This window comes from Meleagris gallopavo, chromosome 1 (assembly GCF_000146605.3).
Source record: "Meleagris gallopavo isolate NT-WF06-2002-E0010 breed Aviagen turkey brand Nicholas breeding stock chromosome 1, Turkey_5.1, whole genome shotgun sequence".
Taxonomy (NCBI): domain Eukaryota; kingdom Metazoa; phylum Chordata; class Aves; order Galliformes; family Phasianidae; genus Meleagris; species Meleagris gallopavo.
This window is the reverse complement of record NC_015011.2, coordinates 63,249,744-63,258,880: the sequence shown is the minus strand read 5'-3', so window position 1 is coordinate 63,258,880 and position 9,137 is coordinate 63,249,744.

The following is a 9,137-nucleotide window of genomic DNA, read 5'->3' as shown; positions in this document are numbered from 1 at the left end:
CGCTCCCCGGGAGCGGTTCTAACGGCCGCGGCTCTCTCCGGGTCTTCCCCCCTGCCCTAAGGGCCGCCGAGCGCAGGGATGGAGAGCGGAGGGACGGCACCTGCGGGCGTCAGCCCTGCTGCGAGGTCGCTGAGCTGTTCTTCCGCCTTTGGGACCTCTTTGTCTCGGCTAACGGTTGGCAGCGAAAGCGGCTTGCCTTGGCGTTACAGCCCGTGTGTCCCAGCCTGCTAACGCTGCGAGGCTGAACGAGCAGCTCCGGATCCTTCAGATGTGTCCGAACGGGACGCTGTTCCTCAACAGAACTTCTGGCAACACAGCGTGCTGGATGGGAGCGGTGGCAGCCATGGGAGAAGTGAAAATGAAACATTAAACATGCCCAAAACTTGGCGTTAATACATCATTTTTTAATTTATTGAATGTATGCCATTACTCGACAATAATAGGCTGATGTCAGGTGAATTGTGCTAGCTGCTCTGCAGCCAGATATCGTTACATTTGAAAGGCACTGACTGCAAGCTTAAAGCTGAAGCATGGCACACTTTCCTTAAAGCCAGTCATGGTGCAGGACTGGTTGTAAGGCAGTGAGCTCTTCCTTTGCTTAACCAACCTCAGTTGGGTGGTTCAGAGACTCTGTGTCAGCTGCCTTAAAAAAGAGGTCCAGAACACTGGTACTGAGAAGGAGACTTTGCGCTAGTCGGTTATATCAGGTCCTTTGCTTTTGGAGAGCCCAGGAGCCCGCCACGTTATAGAAACTTCCAATCTAATTTACATTAACAGTGATGTCAGTAAGTTGCTTTTGTTGTTGTCAGTGCTGTTTTTGTTTATTTCTCTATCAGAAAGGTGTGAGACAGAGGTGTGACAATTTTATATGTGGAATTCATAGAAGTATTCTTTTCTGTTCTATTCTGATGTGCTGAAGTCTCTTGTAACGACCTTATTCTAGTTAACTTTTCAAAAGTACATGGAGTACATAAGACTGTGTTCACATACGAAGGCTACTTTGAAAGTAATGCCTCCTGTTTTATTATGTTGGCCCACAGTGTCAGAGGTGGATGTAAGTAAGATGGCAGTAGAGGTTGAACCTTCTCACCAATATTCCATTCATTACATTTTGTTGCGGTGTGACAGATGGCAGCAGAGGGGCAGTCCGACTAAATGGTGTTTCATATGAAACAAACATGGAGAACTGAATTCCTTTGCAGAAAAATGGCACCCATTGTCATTTATTGATACTTGTTGAATGTTTATGGAGCCCAAACAGTGGATGTGAGCACAGTAAGGCAGTGGATGGTACGTTTCAGCAGGGGTGACAGCAATGTGAAAGGCAAGCCATGTTCCATACATCCATGTACAGCTGTCACATCATGAAATGAAGACCGTCTCAATCAGCTCATCCACACAAATCAGCAGATTACAAGCAGGGAACTGTATGCAGAGCTGAATATCGATTTCATTGCATTGGAAATGTTGATGGCAACATTGGAATATCACAAATTTTCTACCAGGTGGGTCCTATGAGTTCACAGCAACAGAAAGAACAGCATATGCAAGTTTGTCAGGACCTTTTGAACCAGTATGAGGTGACTGTTTCCTGTATCGAATCATTATCACTGATGGGACATGGTGTCAACACTAGGAACCAAAATTAAAATGGCAGACCATGGAGTGGTGACATGAACTTTTTCAATGGGAATTTAACAGGACACAGCCCTTAGTGGGTAAAGTGATGCGCATTGTCTTTTTGGATGGGAAGAGGTTAATCCTTCTGGATCTCCTGAAACCCAGACAAACCATCAACTCTGACCACTTCATCACAACACTAAGCTGAAGCTTCAAACTTGCAGTCAGGCCAGGAAAGAAGACAACCTTTCTCTTGCAACACCATAACATCCAGCCTCATACCAGTTGGAAGATCGTGGAGCTCATTGCCATTCTGTCTCAAACTGTCCTACAGTACCCACAGTCTAGTCTGGATATGGCTTCTTCTGGCTTCTATCTGTTCAGGCCAATGAAAGATGGACTGTATGGGCAACATTTTCCTAGCAACTACACTGTCATAGCAGCTGTGAAACAGAGGGTCACTTCCACTGGTACAGATTTTCATGAGTGTGGCATGCAGGCTCTATTTATTGCCAGCAAAAATGTGTCGCTCATGGTAGTGCCTGTGTTGAAAAGTAGTATTTTGTACTGAGAATTTGCTCTATCATATAGTGTTCTTGTCTCTTTGTTTTTGTTGTAGTTTCCATGGAAACAAATGGGAGGTATTATTTTCATGGAGACCTATGTATGTTTGACTTGAGTAATCTACCCTTCAGTATTAATACCCCTTTGGTGTTGAGACTGGTAAGGTATACTGGTACTGTATATTTTTAGGAGACCAGCTTGAATGCTTTTATATATCTCAGGAAAATATGTAGCAAAATGTATGGGAAATCGTATCCTAATTTTGTTCTTCTGTTTTAGTCAGGGTTCCTGGAAAATGTAATTGTCTTCATGGACGTAGGGATTCTGTAGTTATTTTATGCAGTTATTTTATACTTAAGATTGTATTGTTTTAGTCATTTCAATCTAGTTTATGGTAGACCAGATTTCTGGAGATGTCTCACATATGTCCTTAGAGCTGACAGTTTTGCTGCAGGGAGTTGGCTTCCATGTGTTTTTGAAACCTGCCTTTTAACAATGTTGTTCCTTATGATATTTTTGGTTAAGTGCTGTGTGACTCAAAGCTTTTCCCATAGTTGATTTCTTTGTAGCTTCAGGCATATGCAGTCTTTACTTTTTCTCCTTTTTATAACACTCACAGTTTTGGATTTCACTCCTCCGTTTTCCTTTGTGGAAACAAGTGCAGTTGGTTAAGATTTCTATTGCTCTCTGATTTCTCCTACTGTTTTTCCTTGTTTGCCTGTTGCTTTTCTTGAATGACCTCTCTACATATTCAGCAAAGAAAAGTAAAATGTAGATTTTTGTTGTTCCTTATTCTTAGCTATGTTCTGTACCTCTATACTGTACTTCTGTTGTGTTTTGTGCTTACTCTGCCTTCAGTTCTCATCGAAGTATCCCAGTTTAATTCTTCCTTTTCTAGCCATTGTAGAGTTAGTAACCATGTATAATCCTTCCTTTCCTTGAGAGGTTTCTTTCCTATGTCAGCTTCCCGCTATGACTTATTTTGTACAGTCCCTCTGTTTTGAATGAATGACGTATCCTAGTTTTTCCTTTTTCTGGATAGGTTTGGATGCTGATTACAAAGCATTCCCCCACAAATGTTAGACGTTTAATGACCTCTCGTCCTTTTTTGAGTGGTGTTCCTATGGCTCGGTCACCTGAGAATTCCATCTTGTTTTCCACACAAAAATTGTAAAAGTCATCTTTGTACCCTGATATGGAACCTGTTAAGAAAACTGTGGACTGCTGCTGATAGGACTTGCAGGGTATCCTTACACTTCCAACTTTTTATTGCTATTGTAGAGTTTTGCTGTCCTTCCCAGATGTGTGCTATTTTTCCTGATTCAGTGTTTCACTTGCCACCTTACAGCTGTGTTGTTGAAATGCAAAACCGTGTACAGCTGGGAGTAGTACACAAATGGTATTGTGACCTTCTGATGTGCTTTATACCAATACTTTGCTTTGTGATCCATGTAAGGGTTAAGGAGGTTGTGTTGAGGTGCCTCAACCAAACACATGAATACTAAAGTTAAAATGAGATGCAGGGAAGCACAACTGAGTATGGCCTTTTATGTGTTAAGGTTGTGTAGGTATTATAATAGAAATAGCTACATTACAGAAGAGAGTATGACTTTTAGAATAAACATCAACAGAATGTGTGCCTTGAGATGTGTAGAAGTGAATTCCCTTTTTTTTTTTTTTCTTTCCAGATCTTTAATTCTTGGCATCTCTTTTGGGTTTCTAGAAGTCATTGACCTAGATATGTACTAACATTAGTGCTAGTTCTGTGACAAAGGATTCTCCTAATAACTGTGTTATTTTAGAAAGGAAAAAGTGCTTTGCAGTGTTGATTATAATAGAGACCTCATGATGAAATTGCTTGAATAACCAGCTGCAATTCAGAAAGGGATTTTGAAAAGACCTTTCAAGTGGACATTTATGTGTAACTGAAGACTGAGTGACAGTAAATGCTATTTTGGGACTTCCAATGTTGAAGTGTATCTTACGGCACTCAATGTAGTTTGGTCTGTTGGATGCTGACGTCCAAAGGAGCTGTTTCTTAAGGCTCTATGATTGTCTCATAGATGAGCGTTACATTTTTATTTTGCACAGTTTTAATTTTTTACATTTTTATTTTTGCATTTTACTTTATGCTGCACAGAGCTTAAGTGCCCTTCCCTGTAGAGGGAACTTGGGCACTTGGTTCATCCAACAGCACATCCTAATCCGTGTTAGCAAAAAGACAGTTCTAAGTGAAGGAAACTCGAGGTTGTGCCAAGCAACTGGGAAAGCTCTGTGCAAACCCATGTCAGGAATGGGCATCCTCCCTCCATTTCTTTGGACGTGCAATATTTCTTGGGTTTTCAGCGTAGTTGTCTTTAGATCCCTTTTACCTTTGTGATGGGGTGGATGGATCTAGAACATAACTTTAGTGCTGGCTCTACTGCCTGGGGAGAACTTGTTTTTGCTCCTGGGTTTTGCAAGCTTTCTGTGTTACTTAATTTAATTTTTGAGTGTTTTTGTTTTTCGATATAATTCCCTGTATCTAGTTACAGGCATAACTGTTTTCCCCTTTGCCATCCCTTCCTTCTGTCAGATCATGCCCTGACTGTTCTGGTGAGTGTTTCAAACGAGCAGCAAAATGAAGCTGACATTAATTGGGTGTTTTCTTATGCCAGGAATAAACAACTTTGCTGCTAAAGTGAAATAGTGCAATAGTTTTGTGTGCTTGATGCCAGGGTTCTCTTCTTAGGATTGGTAATAGTTTTTCTTTGAAAAACTGTATTGTAATTAAAATGGACGGATCCTATATGTTGCCCTCAGGGGATAGCACAAGGAAAACATGTTTTCAGGAAAACTAAGAGAATCTGTAATGAAAGGAACAAGCCTTGGCAAGTGTGTTTTGGGATCTGGAGAGAAAACAGCTGTGTAGGTCTTGGAGAAGATTTCCTTGTATGGTAGCCAGGAGGTTCACCGGCTTCCTCTCAAAAAGTCAAAAAGTATCTCAGTTGTTTAGGGCTTCTTACATTTGAAAATACAACTTGGCTTTGTTTTGCTTTTCTTGATTGAAAAGTAATAAGAATGATATAAGTGATAATATGTAAGGGCAATCTTTCATGCTTTGAAATGTGGATCATTAAACATCACATTTCCGTGAAATAACCAGTACTGGTTGATTCTAATTAAATGAGGTATTTTTGTCTCAAGTGAAGTATCAGAGGACCTTGGGAATTGATGTATTAAGAAAGGATACAACTGCAAATCTTCTGTGTATTTGTTAGAGTTTGGCGTGCATTTCTCTTTAAGTGTGGTATGAATATAGGATTTCTGAGCAACTTGGAGGGAGCTCTGTAAGGTCTGGCTTTCCTCGCTGCTCATACATAAGCTGTCTTTTGTGAAGAGACTCCCCATGGATAGCAGTTTCTTCCTGACTGAGGTACCCACATAAGTGCTAAGAAGGTAATGTTCCTGTGGACGATGCCTCAGTGAAAATGCATCAGCTTATATTTCCCAGTAATAAAATCGGAGTTGAGTAAGCCGTACACATATTCATTGCTAGGAGCATGATTTAGCTAGCAGGGCCTTCCTCATCATTTCCTGTGTGACAGAAGTTGCAGGATTTCCGCCATTTTGTCTCAGATGTCAAAGTAGACACACTGCTTACCTGAAGAAAATCGTTTAGGAGCTGTGTCATGGAGAAGCAAAACCTCTCCTACTTTGCCATTCCGATCACTCTCAAATGTTTCTGATCATTATTATTATTGCATTCTTATTTTCTTACTTTCTTCTGCTGTCCTGTAGTAAGTCTATGTTCCGTTGTAGAAGTTCTTTACAATTATGGTGGTTTTTTTTTTTGTTTTGTTTTTTTTGCTATTTGATTAGATAATTAAACATTTATTTGGCCCACTTGAAAGGAATGGGGATAGAACAAGGGGAAATGCCTTCAAGCTCAGAGTGGGTAGATTTAGGTTTGATATAAGGAAAAAATCTTCTACAGTGAGGGTAGTGAGGCACTGGAACAGCTTACCTAGTGATGTGGATGATGCTCCGTCCCTGGTGGCTTTCAAGGTGAGGCTGGATCAGGCTCTGAGTAACCTGATCTAGCTGTGGTGTCCCTGTTCATTGCAGGGGAGTTGGACTAGATGCCCCTCAAAGGTCCCTTCCAATTTTAAGGATTCTGTGATTCTATAATGAAGAGAGCTTACCCCCATTTGAACCAGTTTTTGTTGGAAATTCCCCAGGACATCTTTCCCAAACATTAGGAAGGCAACGGATTCTTATAAGATGACTTAAAACGTGCACAGCTAAGCCCATTATTGTTTTAATCACACTTGAAACATGCAACAGCCTACGACTGTAAATTCTAATGGTGCTTGCACATCAGTGAGTCTCATGGTGGGTCTGCGTGTTGCCTTCTTGCAGCATGAGCTCCCTAGGAGCAGGCTGGTTTATCCCCTGAGCTGCTTGTTGAGGTCCTGTGAGACACAGGGCAGTGAAGCTCAAAAGAGTTGGCATGACCTTAAGGACAGCCTCCTCTTAGCATGTTGCGAATGGCGACTAGTGATTTAGTGACACAGGCGCAGGCAAGACTGAGGTATGCGTTGTCTTCTTTGGCTTTATCTTCACCAGCAGAGTGTTGTAGGCCTTTCTACCTGTAACTGGGACTGAAAGAGGAGAGGAAATATCAATAGCAGGAGAGAGTTGAGTCAGTGTTCTTTTGGACATGGAGAATGCACTCTGTAAATGGGGAGCAAGTCTTCTAAAACTGGGACTGCTAATTAGGTCACTGTGGACTTGGAAATAGAATAAGAAAGCTGCAGAGGTGAATGTTGGGATAAGTTGTATTTATACACTTGTTTGGTTGTTTGTAGCACTTCTTCAAAATTTTCAGTGAAGAATCTTTTCCATTTGCCATGTCAGCAACCCTGAAGTGTTTCTGAAAATAAAGTCTTGTTGTGAAGGAAGCTGGGCAAAGTCATGTCCTATCCACCACTTCAGAATTCCTGAGAAGTGTGGCTGGTAATACAGCTGGTTGCAAAGGAAATTTTTCTCATAAGAATTAGTGTAATGGATGGGAGCGTATGTGTACTGATACTTAGAAGTGCACACAGGTGAAATAAGCAGGGGCATGTAAATATGGAAGGTAGAATGAGGAGGTAGAAGCAGGGTCATGAAGATGTTTAATGAGTAGAAATGCTGGGTTTTTTTTTTTGTTTGTTTTTTTGTCACAGTCTTGACAGATCTCAGCTTTGTAATTTGTGAGAGAAGTGCCCCACTGTTTCCCTGTTACTGTCCTTCATCCTTGATTCTTTTAGATTAATCTGAAAAAGATGTTGACAATGACGAAAATGTAACTGTTTATGCAGCAATAAGAAACTAGTAAGATTTACATCATACGTGCTGTGTATTGAAATAAAACATTTAAGTTCAGTCCCTGTGCGTATCTTCCCTTTTTTTTTAGTACTTCTATTTGTACTCCTAAAATTGTTTTGCAGTCCACTGAACTTGGTGAGACAGATGGGTAACAGAGAAGAGCATTAAACACTTATTTCTGAACAGTTTATAAGAAGTTCCTGTGGTCATTACGGCTTGCAGATATGTCAAATTAGGATCAGGGTCCAGAGGAAAATCTGACTGATTTGCCACAGAAGATTAGAATGTGTTGATGCTTTTCTGGAATTGGTATTTCAGTCCTTGCTTCAAATCATGACAGTAGTTCCAAGGAGATGATAAAATAAGCATGATGCTGCTGCAAATTTAACCCCTCAAATTCTCTGGTACTCTTACTCCAAAGTATTAGTTAGTCCCTGCCTACAATGGTATGAAAAGTTGTCTGAACTGAATTTGTATTCTGAACAGACTCCATGTCTTTCACTTTTCCCCCTTGGCAGAGAAAGATCAGCTTTGTTTTTACTGCTCTTCTTGCTGTGCTTCCAGATAATTGTTGGTAATGGATGTATATGGGACTCAGATTAAGGAGTGCATTATTAGATACTGTATCATGTTCCAAAAGCAGATTGCTTCAGTAAGGAAACCTAATGCAATTAGAAACAAATTTCCTGATGTGTGGAGTATTGTAATGTCTCATCAAATGTATGACTTCACATTTGCCATTTATTAAACCACTGCAAAGGATTCAGATAATTCCTTTTACGTCTGAAAATAACTGGGCTGTGGGAGTGATGTAGGATATAGTGTTCTAGTTCCAGTGTAATTTAGTATAGAATCATAGAATGATTTGTGTTGGAAGAGTCATTTGCAAATCATCTAGTTCAAGTCTGCCTGTCATGCATAGTGACATCTCTAGATCATGTTCCCCAGAGCCCCAGTCATCCTGGCCTTGGACACCTCCAGGGCTGGGGCTACAGTCTGCTGTAGTACCTCACAGCCTTCATTGTGAACAATATCTACCTTACATGTAATCTAAACCTACCCTCTTTAATCTTAAAACTATAATCCTTTATCCTGTGGCTACATAATCTTATAAAAAATTGTTCTCCATCTTGTGTATAGGTTCCCCTCAAGTTCTGGAAGGGTGTAATGAGGTAATGGGCAACTTGGTCTAGTATTGTATGGGGAGGTTGGTGGCCCTGCATGTGTCAGGGGAGTTGGAGATTCATGATGGTTGAGGTCCCTTCCAACCCTGGCCATTCTGTGATTCTCTGGAGCCCTCTCTTGTCCAGTGTAAAGAAGCCCAGCTCCCTCAGCCTTTCTTCATAGGAAAGGTGCTCCAGCCTTCTGAGCATCTTCATCCATTCCAACAGCTCCACATCTTTCTTGCCCTAGGGGACCCAGGCCTGCATGCAGTACTGCAGATGGGGCCTCATGAGGGCAGAACAGAGGTGGACAATCTCCTCCTTCATCCTGCTGGCCACCCCTCTGTAGATACAGCCGAGGATGCAGTTGGCCTTCTCACTCACACGCTGCTGGCTCGTATTCAGATTTTCATCTGCTGATATACCTAAGGCCTTCCC